Source organism: Halichoeres trimaculatus, unplaced genomic scaffold, assembly GCF_033239565.1.
Source record: "Halichoeres trimaculatus isolate MK-OKI-2021-1 unplaced genomic scaffold, fHalTri1.1 fHalTri1_scaffold_12, whole genome shotgun sequence".
Taxonomy (NCBI): domain Eukaryota; kingdom Metazoa; phylum Chordata; class Actinopteri; order Labriformes; family Labridae; genus Halichoeres; species Halichoeres trimaculatus.
The window spans coordinates 26,549,547-26,572,023 of NW_027437190.1; the positions used below are offsets into that span (position 1 = coordinate 26,549,547).

The window sequence follows — 22,477 nt, forward strand, 5'->3', positions numbered from 1 at the left end:
AGGAATATGAATTTGAAAATATAACCAATTTTTTGATAAAGAATCCCCATTTTGGTCTTGCCAAACAAAAAAATCTTCATATATCATATAACAATTTTGATTCCCACCCCTAATGTTTTCTAATTACTATATCTATACAGACTCACATGATCAACACACAACCACAAGCAACAGACATGAATCGACACCCATACAATCAAAAAGGCTCATTTCATCTTCCTTGGCACTCTAATGAACATATTAATCCACTCACAAGCGTTTACAGACCTTACATTCTTAGGGAGCGTGTGTATACATGCCCACACATACACAGCCCTGTGGGTGCTTTGCTGTGCCACCCCGCTCTCTTTCCCATGCGTGCTCGCTGTGCCCTCTGGTTGGCGGTGATTGATGACGGCCAAGGCAAGGCAGATCATTTGGGTGGCCCCATCTACACAGGACGTAAATCAAATCAGCTTCGCTAATGATTCTCAGACGCTCATCTGGCAGCCGCGGCCAGAACCCTATCGGGTCTTTCACAGAGGGACAAAAGAAACATCAATAAGTCCCAGAAAGATGTTATTTGACCAACAGATCCAGGGATTGATGTCCAATATCTTAATGATTTCAAGGTGAAAGACACACACCTCCGTGAAAGCAAAAGCGAGGCCTCATCATCCCTGCTGCATCAGAATTATTACAAGCGTGAGGCTCGAACAGTGTGTCTATTTAGACTTGATGCACGGTGATGTAATCTAGCCAAGCGGAGAAACAGCTCTTCCTTTGAGTATCAAACATTAGCTCTGCGAGAAAAATAATTACAAGAACAAGAGAGGAAACTTGAGAAGCCTCATCAACTCATCTATGTCTAGACTGATCCGAAGTAGAAACCCTTTTGCTTTCTGAGGTGTGATGAATAACACGACAGGTGAGAGGACCTCAGGCCTCCAGAGATGACCCATTACATATTTTCATTAAACAGTCTGTCTGATGTGCTGGCCTTGATTTGGTCATAATTTATTGTGCTATTAGAAGCCCATTAGTGCCAGAATCCCTCTACCTTGTTCAGCATGCCAGGCCTTTGGCAGTGAGGGCTCACGCTGCTGGCTTTAGCTGCATTTTAGCAGAGGCTACTCTTGTCTGTCAAAGAATCATTTTTTGGTATTGAGAGACAACCACAGATGCTCATTTTTAAAGAAAAAAAAGTTCTTTACCCTATAGATGGGTGCCCCTATCAAAACCTTGAATTAAGGACTCTCAGGTTACAGAATAATCATAAGATTGTACAAGAATTAGCTTCAAGCTACTATTAATTATAACAGACAGCAAAACCTAATCCTGGTGTTAGATTGTGAAGGATTAATAACTGTCTGTTTGAACTCAGATTCTAAATCTTGATCCCTTTCTCTCTTCAGTTATCTGACCCCAACAGAGGCCTGGTAAAATTCAGAGCATACATCATCTGCATACAAAACAAATGTTTAACAGTAGCCTAGCAGAGCGGAGAGTGACTGTCCTCAGCAGCCTGTCTATAAGAACGGAGGGGAGGCGAGAAGGGGGGTCTCATCAAAGCCAGTGCACCCATGCATGAAAGTCAATCCACTGCTTGTGTGTGTTTTATTTATTCATTAGTGACACGCGGCTTGAAAAAGAAGAAGAAAAAAGACAAGAAAGTTCCATTCAAATAAGCATGGCATCCCCCGAGCAGGACTGTGAGAGAGAAACAAGGGGGAGAGATAAAAGAGTGTGTGTGTGTGTGTGTGTGTGTGTGTGTGTGTGTGTGTGTGTGTGTGTGTGTGTGTGTGTACACAAACACGGTGCTGCAGGAGAGAGAGATGAGGAAAGAGTGGGATGACTTCTTTTAATTTGGGGAACCCCTCGGGGGAAATCGGGCCCGTGAACACGCAATTACGACAGTCATCAGTGAAGCGCGCACGTGAGGAAGAGTGGCATCGAGCGTAAAAGGAAAGTATCAGCATGGAGAGGGAGGAAATGATTTGAAGTATTATTATCTCAAGATTCCCCATCCCCCTCTGATAATCACTTTTACACATGCAAAGTGTACATTTACACACACACACACACACACACTTCCTTTTGTTGCCTTTTGGAAATGATACATGTAACTAATACATGGGTAATCCATTACAATTAACTGACAGATTTAGGGGCGGAGAGGAGGGGCAGGACCGTCATCATTGGCCAATTATCATCTTATTATGGGTGTTAAGTGGCCTCATATTAGGGTCAGTGCCCCTCATTTCGAGGGAGAAATAATAATTGTTAACCTCTGTAATTGGGACACACAGAAACTATTTAACACACCCCTGGGGGATCTAATGCCTCAAAACACAAACTGTGTCAGCGCATTTGCCAGAAGTTCAAATGATTTTCTATAGAAAGTTGATTTTCAGGGTGACCGTGTCGTGGATTAGTGCAATAGATCACATGCATCAATGTCGAGACCTGGAGTGTCATGTATCGAACATCAAACCTGCTGTTACAGTCCCCATGTGCCAAAATCTAGCCTTGTTTTAATTTCAGTTTCTGATCATTTTAAAATTCACCTGTCAACTGACTCCCTCACAATATTTTTACCCATAAGCCCTGAGTGCAGTGAGTTCCTGCAGATCAGCTACGTGTCGGTCGAGTTTAGTTGAAATAAGGACTACTATGCCTCACATAGATATGGGTACCTTTCACATTTGAAACAATACAGTACCAATGCCCAGTACCTGGCAATCGGTACCAGTACGCAATCATACCGATTTTTCAGTAATTTTTTGTGTCTATGTGGAAAAAAATATCAATTTATTTGATAATGAAATATATATATTTTTTATTTCACATATTTATTCTTGAATTTATAACCTCGCAATGCTGTATTCATGACCAGCATGGAAAATGGCCCACTCCTCCACTCTTTCACAGTTACAAGAATGCATTTAGGTACCTAAAAGTGGTACCTTTTAGTTTTATGTGAACCGGAACCTGGTACTTTTGACAGAAATTGTTCGGTGCCTATAAAAGAACCTAATTCGGTACCCATCCCTACTTATAACAATTAAGAAAATGTGCCAATGAAGCAAGAGAAAATGTAATTGTTTTAAGACATTACTCTAGTTATAAGCACATTTTCGAGCACATTTTTCTTATTCTATTGACATTTTTCTGGACTGACCACTTGAATGTGGCTCATATCAAGTATAACAATACAACTTTACTTAAAAATAAGTACTTCATTCAGTACCCATCCCTATATAGGTACGACATTGTAATCCTGGTTTGAAAAAATGAAGTTGCCAACTTTTGCAATTACAAAACTTTGTGGGGTAATCTTTAAAAATAGTAAATTAAGTCATTTAAACCCCATTTCTACTAAGTGGTTTAGGTCAATCCGTCTCTGTACGGCAGACATTTTGTGAAGTTTCCTTTGATAAAAAGACAGGTCCCCAAAAACCAACCCATACTGTCCCACTTTTGGATCTAGAAACACTGCAGTCTATTGATTGGTCAAAAGAATCGTCACTACCAAGACAATAGCCGTAATAAAGAACACATAACTGTGCTTTCTAACAAAGAGCCACATGCCAAAGAAGACAAATTGCTGGATGTCTTCCATCATTGCCCTTTGTTTACTGTGTCAAGTTTTTCTTCATTGGATTTATTAGTGGAGTACACCGACACGCTGTTATGCTGTCATGCTATTATGTAGCTGACGCAGCTCATGGCGTCCAGCTTACACACTGCCTACCAAGAAGGGCATGATTGGCTGTGGAAACACAAACAGGATCAGACTTCACTGATTAGACCCATACCAAACTGTACTGATCCATACCGGACTGCTTGGTGGGGACAGGGCTAACGTTGCTGTTTTCAATGTCAAATAAGCCCAGCATCCAATAATGTCTCTCAAGTTAATGTAAAGCTTCTTGATCCATTAATTGTCCAATATCTGGGTTACTCCTTACATGGACCTTAATTTGAAAAACATTTTAAACTTATCACAACATCTTTGAAATAATCAAACATTTTCCACATACCAATATTCAATAAACTGGCAGGAAGTCTGAGATTTGAGAACATATTAAAAGATTAATTTTCTTTAAAAAAAAAAAATAAGTACATGATGAAAATGGAAAATCTATAAGTGTGCAGCATATCCAGTGCTGCATTTCACTTCAGCAGTCCAGAGGAAAAGACAAGAGGCTCCACAAAGTGAGTTTTCCAATAACTTTTTCTTTTGAGTCAGGTAAAACTAAATCCATTTAGTCTGTAGATAAAAGTCAATCTTTTATGAATGACTCTTCTAAGTCAACCTGGGATATATGATTTTAGGAAATCGCCTGTTTGCAAATAACTTTCAATTCCGTTGCAGCCTAAATCGAGTTTTTCTGGAAATTCTCTTTGTGGTATATTGCATCTGGCTGAGTAGCCTTTATTGTGCTGGCTCTCAGGTGGGCTTTTTATACAGGAAGGCCGGACCCTGGGGCCCTGTCTCGCCTCTGGCTCATATTGAGACAGACACTGAAGTGAAGATCTCCTCCAATACGCTGACTCCCCCACTCAGGGAAACCTCTAAATGTGTTACCTGTCCAGGAGGGTGGCTTAGATAGAATGAAACACTCACTTGTCACTTTTATTAACCCTCTTATACCCCCTTTTTTCCTCAAACACCTCCCCACCAACAAAACCCCACAACCTCCAACTATCTCTCAAACCCCCCAATCTTCTTTTTTTCTTCTCCTACATTAACCTGCAATTCTCCCTATCACACCCCCTGAAGCCAAAATCATCTCCATTTTGCATAATGCTCCATTTAAACTGATAGTACTGACATGAGCGGGAGGGCACTCCGAGTGAGATGGAGAGAATGAGGAAGCGATGAAGCTTTGTCCTCTCTTTCTGACTCTGTCTTTCTCCCCCTCCCTCTGCGGCTGCCTGTGACCCCTGGTGGCAGTTATTATCCACAAGGTCACAGTTGGTCCCTTGTCCCATGAGCAGGACACAACCTTTTCCTAATGCAGTTCCCCACCAGGCCTGCTCCTGTGAAGCCTTACACTTACTGCAGTTCCCCTCCTCTTTAGCACGCACACACAAACACACATACATACGCAGTGTATGCGGCCCATCTCTCGAGCCATTTTCACCCTTTTTTCCACCGCCTCATGTTAGTGGAGTGTGGTTCCTGGACGCAGGAGGAGACGTGATGGCAGGAGGTCTCTTATGGCAACAACGTGGCACCAAATCATGACAAAAGATGTGTCACAGAGTAGGGTTTTATTGAATACAAAAGGCTTTATCCATCAAATAAGACTGTAAAAATATTGGTGGAAACAGTTTTGATGGGTGCCTTAAAAGCTATTTTTATCATCAACCTTTTAAACTGTTTAAATCACTGCTAATTACAGCATTTGGGATGTAAGAGTTTTCCCACGAAAATTGACACCAGCTGAAGAGGTTGACTCTTGGAAATCATGATCATCATCCTCAGAAAACGCTACAATGGTTCAAGAAAAAAAAACATAATTTGAATTCTTCTGCTTTAGTTTTAAACCAGGTTGTTATTTCTAGCTGTCCTCTTAAATGTTGCTTCTACTGAGAACTCTTTGTCACAGTTTTCATGGCTAGCATTTGTGATCTGCATATGACTGATGAATAAAAGAAAACTGTAGTGTTTTTATAATCTTATTTGAACCAGGTGGGGTTTCAACTTTGAGAAGTTGCAAAATGATTAAGAAATAAAGAAAAATGTTTTTACATGAAAATGAGGATATCATTCCTTATCATGAATAAAGCTCTAAGAAAATGTTTGAAAATTTGTGGTCATTCTCTGGTAAGACATCCTGTGATGGACATGTAACAGTATTGTCAATGTAATGGGCAACAGAATTACTTTATTTATCCCCTTGGGGGAGTTCAGTTATTGCAGTTGCCCTTATACACAGAAAAGTGAAATTATTAAATGGAAGTCCAAATTGGTATATAATATCTTGATGCAGCCAAGTCTCTGTAAGGCACACCATTCCACATATCCCCAAATCTACCTGACTCCTGACTAGCTCATCCACCCAGTTTAACAGACATCACAAGATGCCCCTAATGAGAGCATGAAAACACAGGTTATATCTCCAAAGCCCTCAGTAGTCTTGCACCAGATCTCTTCCTTCTCTGCATCCACTGCGCACATCTTAAATATCAACTGTTCAGCAGGAATCTCCAACAGTTTGGTCAATTAACCGCCCTAGCTTCAGTGTGACCAACCGAATCTAGCGTATAAACATCAACAACAGAGTGCTAGCTAAAGTCTGCATGCAGTAAAATAAGGGAGTGCCATTTGATTTAAATTGCAAGTCTTCAATATTTATGATTTTTGCAATTTTTAGTTTGATATTTTGACACCAGAGCATGTGAAAAAGTTAAATGAAGATGATAATATCTACAGACTGTATCAGGAGCCATATTTTCCCATCAAGTGCACATCACATGAGTCAGAGAGAAACATTTCACCCTTTGCTAGGGAAAAGTAGTAACTTTTTCCAATCCAGTTTATCAACAAAGACTGATGTTTTCTCGCCCAATTCAATATCGATTCAGCAAATCTTCTGAATCGACTCACCTCCTGGCCAGTGGGTGGCACTGTGCGTGCTATTCGTGTTGGATGGACAGGCGCCACAGTAGACCAAACAACAACAAATAGCAACCAAAGCCAGCTGCGTAAAGCCAGCTCCTTCAACTTTAAAGTCTGATGTTTGGGTCATTTTTTTGCTCCAAAACGTGAGGTGACATACCACCTATTTTTATATGGGCATGAAAATCAGAAATCTTAAATTGAAGCATTTAAATTAGTATCAAATTGAACTGATTTTGAATCAAATCTCAACCTAAAGAATTGAAATTGAACAAATTGCGAGGTTCTAAGCAATCCCCAGTCCTAAGTAAACACCTGTGGACTTGCGGTGGTATGAAACAACAGCTCTGAGCGACAGAAATGCTCCATTCCTTCTGTTATACCTGTGGCTACAAACAGCACAATATAATGGTTACATATTTGTTAAGTGTCTATTATAACTAAACCTGAGTTTTCCCTGAACCACAATCTTCCAAGTAATGTAAATTTATTCAGTTGGCAGCATCTTAATCTTTTTAATAAGTTTTCATGTCACTGTAACATTTTCTAATTCTGCCAAAAACCCTTATGATCCAAAGAGTAACTCACCCCTTTTGCTGACCAAAACTAGAATAAAACCCTGAAAACAGACCTTTGAGAGATTTCAGACAATTGACAATGACAGAAACAAGCTCTGTTGACATCTCGATCCATCTTTCCTTGTGTGACACATTCTTAAATATTCCAACCGAGAAGTGGGCAGAGCCAGAACACAACCTCATGAATTCAAATGGTTGATGCCCAGAATGCCAATGGTTTCAGACTTTCCTGCTGCTACCTATTTATATTTTCCATATGGGTCTTTAAAACGGCGAATGGAAGTCAGTCCTTGCCCTTCTATGTCTCCCTGTCTCCCCCCTGGGGACAAAGGCGGTCAAAAGTCAAGGAAATTCTGATTCCTCGGCACAGCACACCAAGGGCACCTAAACACAAACCAAACAGCTCCCACAATGCCTCGCTGTTGGCAAACTTAGGTTCCCTCCCTCAGAGATCTGCTAGTATTCTAAATGGTAATTATTACTCACACACACACACACACACACACACACTCACGAATGTGCATACACACTACCTGGACTGTACTGATGAAATGCAAAAGACAAAGAGGGGAGAGGGAGGAGTTCAGGGAGAGGCAGAGAAGAAAATGAGGTGTAGTACGAAAAAATGGAAGAAGTGAAGCAAACCAGAAAAAAGATGGAATATGGGACAAAAAGTGGTGGGTATGTAAATGTGGAGTCAGAGAGTTCAGGACGAGAGAGGAGGTATAATGTGCTGAGCTGACCTGGGGGCCGCGGGGCTGAGTGTCCAGGGGCTGGTTGGGGACGGTGGCCAGATCTCAGTGGTTATCATTATGTTGAGGGGGAGGTGTTCTCCGTCACTTTCCTCTATCCTTCCCCCCCATCCACCTCAGACTCCATTTCTCTCCCAGGGCAAAGGTGAGGCGGCCTGGGGAGCGGCAGAAGGTGAAGGGTAACGCGGGGCGAGCTCGGGTCGGCCGCCGTCGTTAGTGATGCAGCTTGACCTGCTCACCTTTCGCTTGAAGTTTTGCTCCCCGAGTTTTTCTTTTTTGCACTTCTTTTTGTTCTCACGTCACTGCCAGTCCAGGATGAGATAGATGAGATGTCCCCTCTTGAATCTTAATGGATCAGATCTTTCGTTGAGGGAACTTGTTGGGGGTGAAGTTTGCCAAGAAGTCTTTGAAAGAATAAAAAAGGTGAGTTGTTCTTTTGTGAAGGGTCATGGTAGATTCAAGCAAAATCAGTTCATGTGAGCTATGTTTTGCTGGGTCATTTCTAAGAGGTGTATTAATTTTTCAAAGTTTGACCACAGCCCATCTGGAATGACGGGAGAGCTGGATTTTTTGCCTATACTGCGGCCAACCACTAGAGGGAACAGTTTTTCTGGCGACCTCACTTCAAGCTGAGCCAGATGACGTCCATTTTTTTTAGTCTACGGTCCAAACAAACAGATAAAAATAATGTACAAATGGATTTGATGTGAATTTTGCTGCTTTGAAGGATCTGTGTTGCTGTAGAAATGCTGAAAGAAAGAGTTACTTCATCTTATCGAGGTTCCTGGTGTTCAGTTTGCGCTAATAATTCTTACAATGGTTTGCATAACCAAAAAAAGAGGCAGAAAAGAGAGGGGGAAGGAGTTCAAGTGGGAGATGAGAAGGTAGAAGGACCCTTACACCTCAGATCTAGGAGATCAAACACACACAAGCACAAACACACACGTGCTTGTCTAAAACACATGGCACTTTCCACAGATTAGAAATCATCTCAGTTTACAAAACCCTCCTTCCACAAAAGGTGTTCTTTTCACTGAGAAGAGGCTGCGGCGCAAAGAAGAGCCTCTGGCCCTTTCATTGTCAAGCTCTTTCTTTTCTTTACTTTGCCGCCAACAACACCGCCCTCTTTATCAGCACAATTACAGCACAAACAGACTCATCATTGGCCTGACCGTCCTTTGCTATCGCCTCCATTTCCACAAGCAACCTAATTAGTCGTAAAGAGAGCAAAGCTGATGAGCGGAGGAGTGTAGAGAGGCAGAGAGAGAAAAGACCAGCGATAATGTCCATTTGTGTGTGTATGGAACAACAACTGTGTGTTTGTTTATGGATGTGTTTCTCCCTTTTCTTTTTGTTGTTGTCCTCACTCCTTCTATCTCCTTTTTTTCCCAGAGAAAGAAAGCCTTCAAAGGAGTGATTGTGCAGGCCTGCTGAAGTGGTCTGTTGGTAAGCGGACAGCAGAGCAACACAACAAACATGGCTGGCACTAATCAGGGCCCCGGCTAATGTAAACAATGTCATTTTTTGCCCTTAATGAGCCAATTTTCCGCAGATACGAGAGGGCTAACAATTGGGGCAGCGCCTTTGATGTGATTCATCTGAAGGTTTGTTTGTGATCGCTTGGCACTTTTTGTTGGAAGCCCTGCGCCCAGCTGCTTTCATCTACCCCTGAAAAGAGAGAGCTACGACTCACTTGGGTACAGAGGGAGGAGGGGGGAATAAAAATAATAATTTTCTTTTATTTTGCTTTTTTTAAAGACCACCACCCTCCCCCTTTTATTATAAAATAGTCCTAATCAGCTGACCGGCCCCCTTCTTTTTTTGTCTCCCACCCCCTTAGCCTTACACCCACACACACACGTACCCCTGTGAACATACAAGAGCGAAGGAGCATCGTCCGTGAGGGATAGAAAAAAAAAACACGAGCAGCGTTCATGCCGGGTGTCTATAGCGATCAAATAGGGAACTCATTAAAAGGCGCCCCGGTGTGCGAGCGGTGGACACTGACAGGGCCTTCATTAACATGGTGCTGACAAAAGGTGAGGCAGACCAAAGAGGCAGCCGGCGGGCCAGGTGTGTGTGCTGCGGCGCCTTTCAAGATGGCACCATAGCCAGAGGCAGGAGGTATGGCGAGCAACCTCCATCAAATGGCACACTGACCGGGAACAAGCTGGTTCTGTCAGGAGAGTGAGAGGTACAAAGAGGAAGAGTTAGCTGGCAATAAATAGATTCTAATGTGAGCTAAATGATCCAAACTTTCTTTTTTTCAGGGTGTTTACATCAAACTTATCATTCACCTTTGAAGTCAAAGACTTTTTAATAAAGGGGATAAAAAAGGAAATATTTCCGTGAAGTTCCTGAATCGAAAAACATGTCCTATGCCGATTATCATAACAAAGTGAACTCTTCAAAGTTAGAAAGGCCACAAGAGCACACAAATAAAAACAGAACAGGAAAGTAGAGAGGAGGGAGGTATTGATGTAATGAAGGTAGTCAAAGGTAGTGACCAAAGGCAACATCGCCCCACGTCCAGGCCGATTCCAATCAATCACCGGAGCTGAAGTGAAGTCAACTCCAGGCTAGTCAGTCAGCCAGCCTCCCCCATTACACCCACACACACACACACACACACACACACACACACACACACACACACACACACACACACACACACACACACACACACACACACACACACACACACACACACACACACACACACACACCTCTGCCTGCCTCTCTGGCCATGAGTCAGGGGCCCTCTGGGGCCATCCACACATACACACACATACACACACACTGCACCTGCTGGGCCCTGCAGTTACCAGCTGTCAACTCCACGTGTTCTGTGCCGTCTGTTTGGTGTGTGTGTGTGCGAATGTGTGTGAGTGTGTGTTTCAGTGTGTGTGTGCATAAAGAGTAAAGGGTTGCAGCAAAGTTACACGCCTCAGCTGGACCACGAACAGAGAGAAAGAAAGTGATGAGGGACCTTCAAGGACATTAAAACCAAATTAACTTGGAAGATTTTTTCTGACTTTTGAACAAAAATGGATTAAAGTCAAATTTTAATGGCGTTGGTGAAAAGTGTGACAACTTTGAACACAAGATGGGACAACATGAACAAGTTGAGGACAGCACTAAATGATGTGTATCTCACATGTTGATTAAGAAATTAGTTTATTTAATGATAAAAGAGGCTGAATCAGTTCATCATACGGTAAAATAAATATGTTTTTACTCATACACCTCAAGAACTGAAATCTTATCAAGTGTTTTTGTCTTATTTTACGTAAAAAATGTCTTGTTATACTTCATTGAGCCACATTCACCCAACCAGTCCAAAAAATGTCTTGTTTTAAGGTATTTGAAGATAAAAATTTGATCTGAATTGCTTGTAACAAGAAAAAAAAATCTGCCACTGGAACAAAAAAAATTGGTTACCACTAGAGTCATGTTTTGATACAAGTAACTTTCTCCTGTTATAAGCAGTTGAAACCTAATTTTTTGTCTTTAAATAACTTAAAACAAGACATTTTTCTGAACTGGTCAGGGGAATGTGGCTTAAATCAAGTCTATAAAGACATTTCTACCAAAAATAAGACAAAAACACTTGATAAGATTTCATTTTTTCCAGTGTAGATAATTTCAGGTTGTTTAGTTTTAGGTACAAAAAAGAACTGTCTTTGAAGTGTGACTTTCATCTTTAAAAAACTGAAATTTAATTAATGTACTTATAAAATAATGCACACAGCATCATTTTCTAACATAAAATCGCAAAAGTTATTTTTCTGCACAAGAAAAGGACAGCAAACTGAGAGACCATGCACCCAGTATCGCTACAAATAGCCATTTACCAGTAAAATGGATAGTTTTGGTGGAATAATAAGAAACATTAGTGTGTTTACCTCCAGGGCATGACCTTAATCCTGAGCTCCCTCCCCACCTCTGTAAGGGACACAGAGATAGGAAACCAGGCTCAGGCAACAATGAATAACATGTCTGTTTTGGGGGGAAAAATCAATAATGTGTTGTGATGTGAAACTGATTCCCCACTGGATTTCGCTGTGCTCCGCGCGAGCCTATTCTCTGTGTGGCCCTGAGGTAAATAGTGTACTTTGTTACAGTGTGTAGCAGTAAGCCTTGGAGACCTGTGCAGCGATTAAGCCGTACTGGAGCACATTAGACCGGGCCATGTCAAGGCAGCCTGAAACGGGCCTGGCATGGAAGGGGAAAAAGGATGAAGAGAGGGGTAGACCAGAGGGAGAAAATGAGATCAAACAGCAGGAGAATTAAAGGAAAAGGGATGAGAGGGAAAGAAGAGGGAGGATGGGAAAAAAAAGGGGAGGTCATGTTTTAGCTTCTGCAAAAGTCACTGTGCAATACTGCTTCTCCAAAAAATGCACATCACCTGGAGAGAAAGACAAAACACTCAGCAATCCCAGGACCCTTTGTGGTGTCACTGACGCCAAAGAGAAAGACACTTTGGGAGGCTAACAGGAGCAGCAGACAGATGCAGGGAGGATAAAGAGAGAAAACACAGACAGGGCAGGGACAGAGAGTGACAAATTCCCTCCTGATGACGATTTACAGGCTATTCCCCTCACCGCAGAAACCGGAGGCTCCCCTTTCTCATTCCCCCCTCTTTATTTATCTCTCTCTTCCCCTCTGTGCTAAATTTGTCACTTTGCATAATGATGCTGTACACTGGTGTGGTGTGGTGAACTGGTGGAGGTGGGACGAGCAGCTCAAGGTGTGATGGAGAAAGCAGGGACAGTAATGGAAGAGAGGACTGAAAGGAGTTGATATCAGCAATTCCCCCTCAATCTAAAGGGAGGAGAAAAAAAAACCTCTGACCATCTTACTAAACCCCCAACCCTCCTTTTCTTGTTCTGTCCCCCTTGCCCCTGTCACCCACCTCTCCCCTCCATCCCTCCACTCTTGTACACCACCCCTCCTCTCTTTCACGCTATCCTTTCTCTCCTCGGCTCCTGCCCACCCCTCCACCCTCTCCTTGTCTCTCCAGGAGGCAGTTGTCAATCAAGTGCGTCTCCCACAATCCCTCTGGAGCTCATTGTGCCCGCGGTCGCTGGCGGAGGCAGGCGTTGTGAGGCGGCGGAGAGCCGCAGATGGAGGGAGCGCTGTCAATCATTGTCACTAATTATTAATTTCTGTCACTCAGGCCCCCGTGGCAGCCACGTAGCGGGGGCCTCTCACTTTCTGTTTCTCCCTCCGTTCCTTCTCCATCCTGCTCTCCACTCATTCCTCCTCCCTCTGTCCCTCCCAGCTTCGGTCTCTCACTACCTTCCTTGTCCCTCGTTAAAGTCTCTGGCTCTCCTTCGCCTTTGCCTCTACAGTTCAGGTCGCCTGTTGTTTCCATTTCTCTCACCATTCAGTCCACTCTCCCCACCTTTTTCCCTGCTCTCCCTCCCAGTACTCCCAGGGTGACTTGATTTGGTATGCCACCCCGGCCACACAAAGTTCAACCTTTCATTATGTGGCGCACGTGCACTAAGAACTGCCCCCTCTTCCCTCCTCTCCCATCAGCAGGTCAGTCCCCTTGACTCTCTGCTCCCTTTTAATTGTATTCTGCCCTCCCTCCCTCTCGGCCTCTTGCCCCCTTCCCCCCTCATAAGACTTTTCTAATTTCTAAAGAATTTCAAAAAGACATTAAAAAGCTGCTTTACTTTCTTTACTTCTTTTTTTAAAATGCAGCAGGTCTCAGGTTCTGATTTCATTCAGTGAACTCAGTGTTTTCAATTTGCACACCAGCACTTTTGGCTGTGATGTCACTGTGATGGTGGCTAATGAGGGAGGCCTGACCCGCATGTAGTTGCAACTGAGGACGGGGCTGGTCCACTCCGCTAAGGGTTCTGATCCGCTCCAACCCTCACCTCATTACCAGAGGTGTTGGGCCGGGAGGCAAAAGGAGAGGAAGGCAGAGAGAGGGGAGATGGTGATTAGGTGTTACAGCTAACACAAGTCATTCACATTCATGGAAACACTACATTCACACAGCCCCTAATCTAAAGATTCACATGCCAAGAGCACACACACAAATCCATACACTTGCTCATGTATTGCATAATTACACACACACTTAGCAGGGTTTACACTAAACATACATACACTTTTGCCCTTAAGCTGCTGTATCCATAAACATACATTTTATACATATCAACGAGCATGTAATCTTTTCCCATCCAAACACACATGCACAGTCATGTTTTTGGACTCAGTTGTGATCACTTACATAACACACTGTATTAAGTAGGGATGTTTGATACCACTTTTTTCAAACCAGTACAAGTACTCTTTGTTGAGTATTCACCGATACTAGCACTAATACATACAGTTTCAATTATTAGTGGCAGATCATTTTGAACAGACAGAACAGTCACTCTGCAATCAAGTCCAGAATAAAATGCCAACAACTCTCTCTGAGTTAACAATTTTTTGAAAATAAAAAATCAAAAGTGCAAAAAAAACCTAACTGTCAGAGTTTTAGTATTTTTTTTTAATAAACTGAAGTGCAATATAAAATAGTTTAACTATCAACTCTCCCTGGTTCAATCACATTGTCTGACCAGGACCTGACACACATTTGCCATGATGTCAAACCCCTGTATTGTAGCGCCAACTACTCGGGAGGAGGACTTGAGTATCGGCTGCTGGTATCGGCAACCTTCACGAGTACTGATACCTTAAATTAAGGCTGGTATCGCCCATCCATACTATTAAGTTTCCCTTAGTGAAGCCACAATGAAGGAACAAATCAGAGGAAGTTTTCCTGACTGCCTATAAATAAATAAATAAGATTTGCTACATTTATCACCATCTCTGTCGAGCTCTGCACTTGAATGAGAGGAAATGTTCCCCCTGGTCAATAAACTTGTGAAAGGGTTTGTGTTCCTGACTGCACTATAAAAAGCAATACACCTGCATTCGCATGCATGAGTGGAAAGCACATCAGATATCAGATGAGTGGACAAGACCGGGTTGATTAGAGTGCATACAGAAGGAATCCATCGATCTAATCCTGGTATCAGGTATCGATCCGATACTGATGAGTAAGACTGAACAACAACAGGACGATCCACAGGACAGATCCATTCAACTCAGTTCTATGTTCCCCTGTGTTTACAAGAGCGCTGTCTGTTCATTTTGTCATCAACACCAGAAGGTCTGTGCAATTTTGCTAGACAGAGCTAAAATAGCATGCAGGAAGTTAATGACAGTGGCTCGAAAGGTTTCAAGGTATTTTATGCTTGTTTTGCCAACAACTTTGACAGCAATGTGCAACATGTCTAAAAAAAATAAAAACGTATCCACAACTCCTAATGTTTAATGAAGGTTTGTTTGCTCTGCTGTAAAGTAGGGATGTCCCAATACAGATTTTTTGGGTGATTCTATTATTGTAAATGACAAATCATATTCGTTGTGTTGAAGTGATACTCCGGGATGGAACAAGTTGGGTCCTATCACAAGGTTTAGGGCAGAAATTACCCCTACAGCAGTGTTTTTGTGCAGCAGAAGCCCAGGGCACACACATCAAACACCCCCTCCCTGCTCCTCTGCTGGTTTCCTCTGCACTCAGATGGGGCCATATTTTACTTGACCAAAAACACAAATAAACTGACTTTTTCCGAAAGAATCTGATATCGGTCTGCATCCATGCTTTATTTAGAGAATTTTAAGCGCGTTACTTTCACACAAAAACACCGCTAAATAAGGCTCTAGTTCTCATCTAGTTCTCAAAAATAATTTCTTTAGATCACTTGAACTTTAAATGTACAATGCATTTTTAAACATAACCGAGTTGCATTTGATTATTTTAGAGCTACTGTAACAACCTGGTGACAGACACAGAGCTCTGCAGTGTAAATAAATGAAGTGCTACATTTTATTCAAGGAGCTTATTTTTCAGATGGAATATAATAATAATCCTAACTGAATAGCACCTTATCGGCTGTACCTATCTGCAGAAATTTTCATATCTGCAGATACCGATAAACGTGTTTTTAAGCTTTTATCAGCCAATACCGATATTGTGCCGATAATATCGTGCATCCCTATTTACAAAAGTATCAGTTACAACTGATACCAAAGCCCAAGTATCAGGACTTAAAAAGTTGGTGCAACCTTAGCATAAAGCTGCACAACTCACAGTGACAGCTGCCTTTCAAAGAGAAATCTTTGAAACTTCTTCAATTCTGTGACACACAACAGAATTTTTCTTAACTAGCAGATTCTTTGCTACTGCGCTGTCTGTTGCTGCCTGTCCATAGGGGTCTGAGTCACCTCTCCTTTCTACAGACGTGGACTGGAAACTGTGTGGATCCTCCCAGCTCATAATCGTGGGAGTCAGTGTCTGGCCATGTTAAGATAATTCACCAAAGCTGAAAAAAAAAGTGAGAGAAAGAAAGATGGAGAACTGTGGTCTGAGTTTGTTCAAACACTTTATACCACTACCTCTGCAGGGAGTGAGAATGAGCTGCATACACACTCTGCAGCATACACTCCCTCTTTAAAACACACTTTCTCTACACACTATGTACATCTTCCCCCACGTCTCCTCCTGGATTACTATTCGCGACAGACCTGTGCTGCTCTAATGAGGGGCCGAGGAAGAGGCCAGCTGGACACCACTGATCCTTCACCTCCCGCCTCCCTTCTCCCCACCATCACTCTATCTATACCTCTCTCCCCCCTCCCACACACACACGTCTCTCTGCCCCCACGACCCCCTGCATGCCCCACAGTCCTGCTCTGCATACAGCCATTAGCACCCCTCTACCCCTAACCTTCTGTCTCTCTGCCCCCATCACCTCCTCCCACCTTCCTCCGAGTGCCTGTCTGCCTCTTTTCCCCTGTCTCCCCCTTTTCCTGTCGCTCTCTTTTCCCTTGTCTCCCCCTTTTCCTGTCGCTCTCTTTTCCTCTGTCTCCCCCGTTTTCCTGTCGCTCTCTTTTCCTCGGCACCTGTCACTTTTCCCTGTCTTCCCATCACTGTTGTTTTTTCTTTCTCAATCTCCTCTTTCTCATCTCCTCTTACCTGTCACTGTCTTTCTCGCACCATCTGATTGTCTCTTTACTCCCTTTATCTCTCCATCCCTTTTCTTTCTGTCACCAACCTCTTTTTCCTCCCATTCCTCAGTGTGTGTGTGTGTGTGTGTCTATTTGTGTGTCTGTGTGTGTGTATGTGTCAGCATTCAGCACCTCAGTGGAGACAGGGTTTATTGGGGTAATGCATTTATCACTGCTGCGAGCCAGGGCCTCACCTCCTTCTTTGAGTCAGTGAGTAATGAAAATGGGATCACTTCTGACAACACTCTGCAACAGACACACACACAAGCTGCAAACAAACACACTCCTGCAAACGCACACAAAACACAAAATGCATAGTCCTGCTTGTTGCAACAAAACGCTCAGATCTGAGCACAGAAGCTGATGTACGACTATGCAAATCGCACCTTTGCTTCCCAAAAATAAACAGACCTAAGTGAAGCTTTTAAGTACACACTCAAGAAATTAAACCAGAATCTCTTTCATATGAATTGCAAACTGATCCTTTTGTCTTTGATAAATTGCACTGGAAACAGTTGCTTTGTAGATGATTACTCTGAGAAGCTTAATAACCGAGATGCTGTAATTACACAGAGTTAAGAGGCACACAAGCTGGAGACTATTCATGATGACTGTGAGGAACAGATATTAATCTGCTAAAATTAAAGTCATTAATGTAACTGTTGAAGAGTTTTGTCAACATTAGAATAAAACAGGAACTTTCATGAAGATTAAATTAGATAACCAATACGAATCTCCCTAATTGGCCTTGATAGCACATATAAACAACAAATTGTTCATATCAAAGGGTCACATGTCCAACTATGTCTGTTAACAAAGCAGGCAGGTAAGGATCAAGTGTTAATGGCCAGGGGTGCCTGTCTAATCCCATTTACTCTAGCAGTGTCGGCAAGGTGGGGGAGGTCTCCGCCAGTTTAAAACGATACCATCAGCACAGGTATTCCAGCTTAGCTCTGATTGGCCTTGACAGATCAAAACATCGCCGCAGAAAACGACTCAAGCACCTCCCAGTACATCAAAATCAAGAGGACAAGGTCAGATCAGCAGCGACATAAAGTTTAATCTCAGAAAAACAAACTTTTCTTCACCCTCAGATGTGGCGTATCATAGAAGAGGAGAGCATTGCTAATACACCAAGTCGTGCGTGCAGAGCCTAAGTCAAAGGACTGCTGACTAATGTGCCGAAATGGTTGAAAATACTCTGTGGTATTGCAGATGGCAGAGGTATTTGTTATTCATATGGCCCTCAAGGTGCATCCACAAGGCTTTGCGTTAAAGTGTGTGTCCGCACGCTCATGCGTGAGTGTCTATGTGTGTTCACTTTTGTGCGAGAGGGTGTGTGTGTCTGGTGCTTCATCCACAGTGCTGAGGATGCCATTAATGCTTGCTGCTGATCGCCCTCCCACATTTAAATAACAATAGTGCAGTCAGAGAAAGCATCGGTGTGAATCCAACCTGCAAAGCACCCTGGAGCTGCAGGCCCCACTCCTGCTGTGTGTACGAGTGTTTGTGTATGAGTAAAGGTGCACTCGGGCTTTAACATCCACATACATATGAGTCTTAGAAATATACTTAGAAACAGAGGAGAAAGCAAGGAGGGGAGATGCCGTGTCCAAAATACACACAGATGCAAAGTTGTGCAGCGAAGTTGTGATGATTTTTCATACAGGCTCTGGATCTGTCAGTGAATCATCTGCAACTCGCTGGATCAGAGCTGGACAGAGTTCTGACTGCAGGGTGTCAGTCTCATATTTTACTTCAGAATTAAGAGACATTTTCAAGTTGACTCATTTAAAAATGTTAAAAATACAGCGCAGCAAGTGAGAGCAGAACATTTAGTAGTTCTGATTCTGACATTATAAAATCATTTGGACAGCTCATTATGAGAATCATGAAGCACAGAAGAAATCGTGTTGTGACATTACATGAATATGACATTAGAGACAAAGGAAACATCACGTTTTTTTAATCTTTGATGTCCAGACAAGCAGTCGCACTATTAACCAGTTTATAATTTATCTACAAGAGCAAATCCACCAACCAACCACTATAACCTGCTGTCATAGGGACTCGTCTTTGTTCATGACAACCTTTGCAGGATGTTTTATTACCTCCGCCAAGGAGGTTGTGTTTTGAGTGAGTTTGTTTGTTTGTCTGTGAACGATATGACTCAAAAAGTAACAAACAGATCTTGATTAAATTTTCAGGAAATGTTCAAAATGGGATAAGGAAGGAGTGAGTAAATTTTGGAGCTGATTCGGATCACCGTCTGGATCCAGGAATTTTTTTAAAGGATTCTTTATCATTGTGAGGGCCGTTTTCACTAAATGTGTAACTCCACGATAAATGGTCAGATTGCCTTGCCAAAGAATACAAAACAAGGTTGCGATAATTTCTGACAAATGTAAAAGTATGATCCAGATCCTGGCAATATTCTGGATACTAAAATCCGGAATATGAAATATGTACTGGGTCGTCATAATTTTCAACACTGTCAGGTAACAAATTATCGTAAAAATCTGCAACTAACACCAAATTGTAGCAGACAGTCTTCTGAAAGGGAGTATAACATTAAAGTAGGACTAAAGTGTTGCGGGACAATCACAATATGCTTGACAGAGGTCTGCGCGCTCTGAGTTTGTGGTTATGTAGCCCTAAAGTTTTTGTCTCTTCTCACCTCTCTGTAATACTTTCAGAGAACTTCAGCTGGCACACCACACCAAAATAAAGACCCACAGACTGGCATGTTTAGCATGTAGTTAACACCTTAATTCTCAGAAGTGTCTATGAAGGCTATCTGCATACACAGTTAGGACACTTGTAAACTTTTCTTCCTCACGTTTCCGCTTTTTTTTTTCTTCTTGCAACGAGAAACAAATACTCGCACACCTGCGTGAACATGACAAGCAGAGGCGAGAAATAAAGGAGAAACAAAGTCAAAAGTGGGATGTGGGTGAAGAGAAAGACTTTTGGAGCAGAAAAAAAGAGACAGAGACAAAAAGAGTGAGAGGCTGAGTCTAATAAGAACCAGGAGACAGCATTCTGGTGTCTTGTGGTGCCATTTGAATACAGGGCAGCCGCAGCTGGAGTCTGTGTCGAACAGCTCCGCACTTCACACAGCATCACCATCAGGAGAGCAGAGCGCTGGTAGTACTCTGCTGGAGTCTTATGCGCTGCTTCACACACTCCCACAGACAAGGCTGTGTGGGTGTGTGTTGTGTGTGTGTGTGTATGAATCTGGGATAACTTCATGCTTCTCATTACTCAGCCACTGTAATATGTGTGCTCCCCTTTCTAGCTCACCATATTGGGGGCTGGTGTTCCCACTGTTGGCTTACAGAAAAGGAGAGGACCGGCCTCACCTCTGCTGTTCTGAATGCATTAGCACACATCACATTTTCAATCTGGACCTCAGCACAGGTTCCCCGCAAGTCTGCTGAATAGTAACAGAGTGTATGCATGCAAGTGTATGTGCAGAAGTGAGTGAGAGAGAGTTTAAAAATACCCATACTCCTGTTCGGTGCTGATAAGTTGTGTTATGAGAAACCGCCAGGGCAGACAGCAGGGTCATTAGCATGACTGCTAGATTGAGAGGTAGAGAGGAGGGAAGCAGATGAGGAAGAAGAGAAAGGAAGAGGGAAGAGAGGGAGGAAAGAGAAAGAAAGCATATCCAACATACCCAAGTTTCAAAACTTTTTTTTTTGGAGAGCGGGGGCAAACAAGCAAGCAAGAGAGTTCGCATATTAACCAAAGGCACATGATCCCCTGACCTTTCGGTTCCTTTCTCATCCACCTGAGGAAGCGAATCTGGGATGTGGAGTCTTCAACTTTCACCATCACCATGGTCCTGTGATTAAAAGGAATTTTAACAGTGATTACGTTTTGATGGTAAAATGCTGACATCTGAAATCAAAAGAGGTAATATTATTTGACAATTCTCTATAGAAAACAAAATTACTTTAAAAAAAAGCGAGAGACTTTTGAGACTCAATAAAAGGGTCTAACCCTTGGTTCAGAGACTACTTTCCAAAGTGATACTAAACCACCTTCTATCTATCTATACTCAGCGGAAGAAGTAAGGCAGTTTTTGTTTGATAGACACTTCAGAGTTGATAGCAACAGCAGAATAAGCTGTTTGGCAATGAAACAGAAGATGTGGCAAATTGTTCATTGGCACAGCTCACATACTCAGCTCTGCAGTTCATCCCACAAAAACATGTTCTCTGCAGTTGTGATTCCATTTAAAAGGAAACTTGTTCTTTTGCCAAAGTGAGTTTGATATGTTTCAGTGGTACTATACAATCTTTAACTCTGAGTTTGAGTTACTTTATGATTTCACATGATGTGGTGACTATTGTTTTCTGATATTCTGTTGACTACAGCCGCCCTCAGTCTCTATACACCAGTCCACTCCATTATTTCTAAATCCACTTCCACCCATGAGGCCTTTTTGACATCTACCAAAAGTCTGTTAGCTGTTAAACATCAAGGAGCCTGTTTATTGTTCTAACAGCAGCAGCAGCTTTAGTTTTCTGTGTGATGCATTTGCTCCCTTTAGGATCGACAAAATCAAGAGAAATTAAACATGAATATGAAGACTAAACTTACAAATAGAAACACTGTTGGCTATTTGTCCTAAACTGTTATATGACAGCTGAAACATCACAAAGCAGAAATTAATAAGAAGGTAGGTTGTTTCCAGACATGTCTAAGAAGCATGCTGCCTTTTTCTATGTTACTGACTTCTGTGTTAAGTAAAATCTGATATAAAATATACATAATCAAAAAAATGAGTCATATCTGATGGATTCTAACCTTCTGCTGTTAGCTGCAGAGCTAGTTGCTGTGCTGTGACAAGGAGATTACTAAAAACTGCATTTACACGTTCAAGTCTGCGCAGGAACAACAGTGATGCCATCAAAGTGTTGGCGTTGGAGACACAGAGATTTAGCGATGTTACCAACAGAGACTACAGGTGGAGTTCATGTTCCTCGGGTTTATGTTGAACCGTTGCTCCCTGCACCGCTGTGAGAGCTAGTGCGCGCGCGCAGTGCTGACACACAAACGGAGCGCGTGGCGCACAGAACCACGAGTTAGCATGTTGGTTGAAAGATTTGCTAACCACATACCTGACACTTTACTTCGCTCTCCCTGTAGTAACGTCGCCCCCGGTTGGAAAACAACAGGAATAAACTACAAACACAGTCACTGAACCTCATTTGCTGGTCCAAGTCCAAACGGAGGTCGCCATATTGGCAGTACTCCAACAAAAAATGGGCACCGAAGAGCAGAGTGGGTTCACCTGTGAGTCAGCCACACCCCCTGTTAGTTCATAAAAAATGAAAGTTTAACATAGCCTTTAGCAGGGTGTTCTTGTCTTACATAGGAAGTATTGCTGGGTGATACCACACTTTGATGATTAAACATGATACCTATTATTTTTTAGCATATTTATT

At 42.5% G+C, this 22,477-nt stretch overlaps 1 long non-coding RNA gene across 2 annotated transcripts in view; it reads right to left on the reverse strand.

Annotated features, from left to right (window-relative positions):
• Nucleotides 1–22,273, reverse strand: part of LOC141800182 (uncharacterized) — a 130,734-nt gene extending 108,461 nt beyond the window's left edge. For both annotated transcript variants that reach the window (XR_012599302.1, XR_012599303.1), the window contains exons 1-2: nucleotides 22,151–22,273; nucleotides 20,792–20,868 (exon numbers count right to left, since the gene is read on the reverse strand). This is a non-coding gene — a long non-coding RNA (uncharacterized LOC141800182). The remainder of the gene's footprint in view (nucleotides 1–20,791; nucleotides 20,869–22,150) is intronic.
• Between the last annotated feature and the right edge of the window lie 204 nt (nucleotides 22,274–22,477).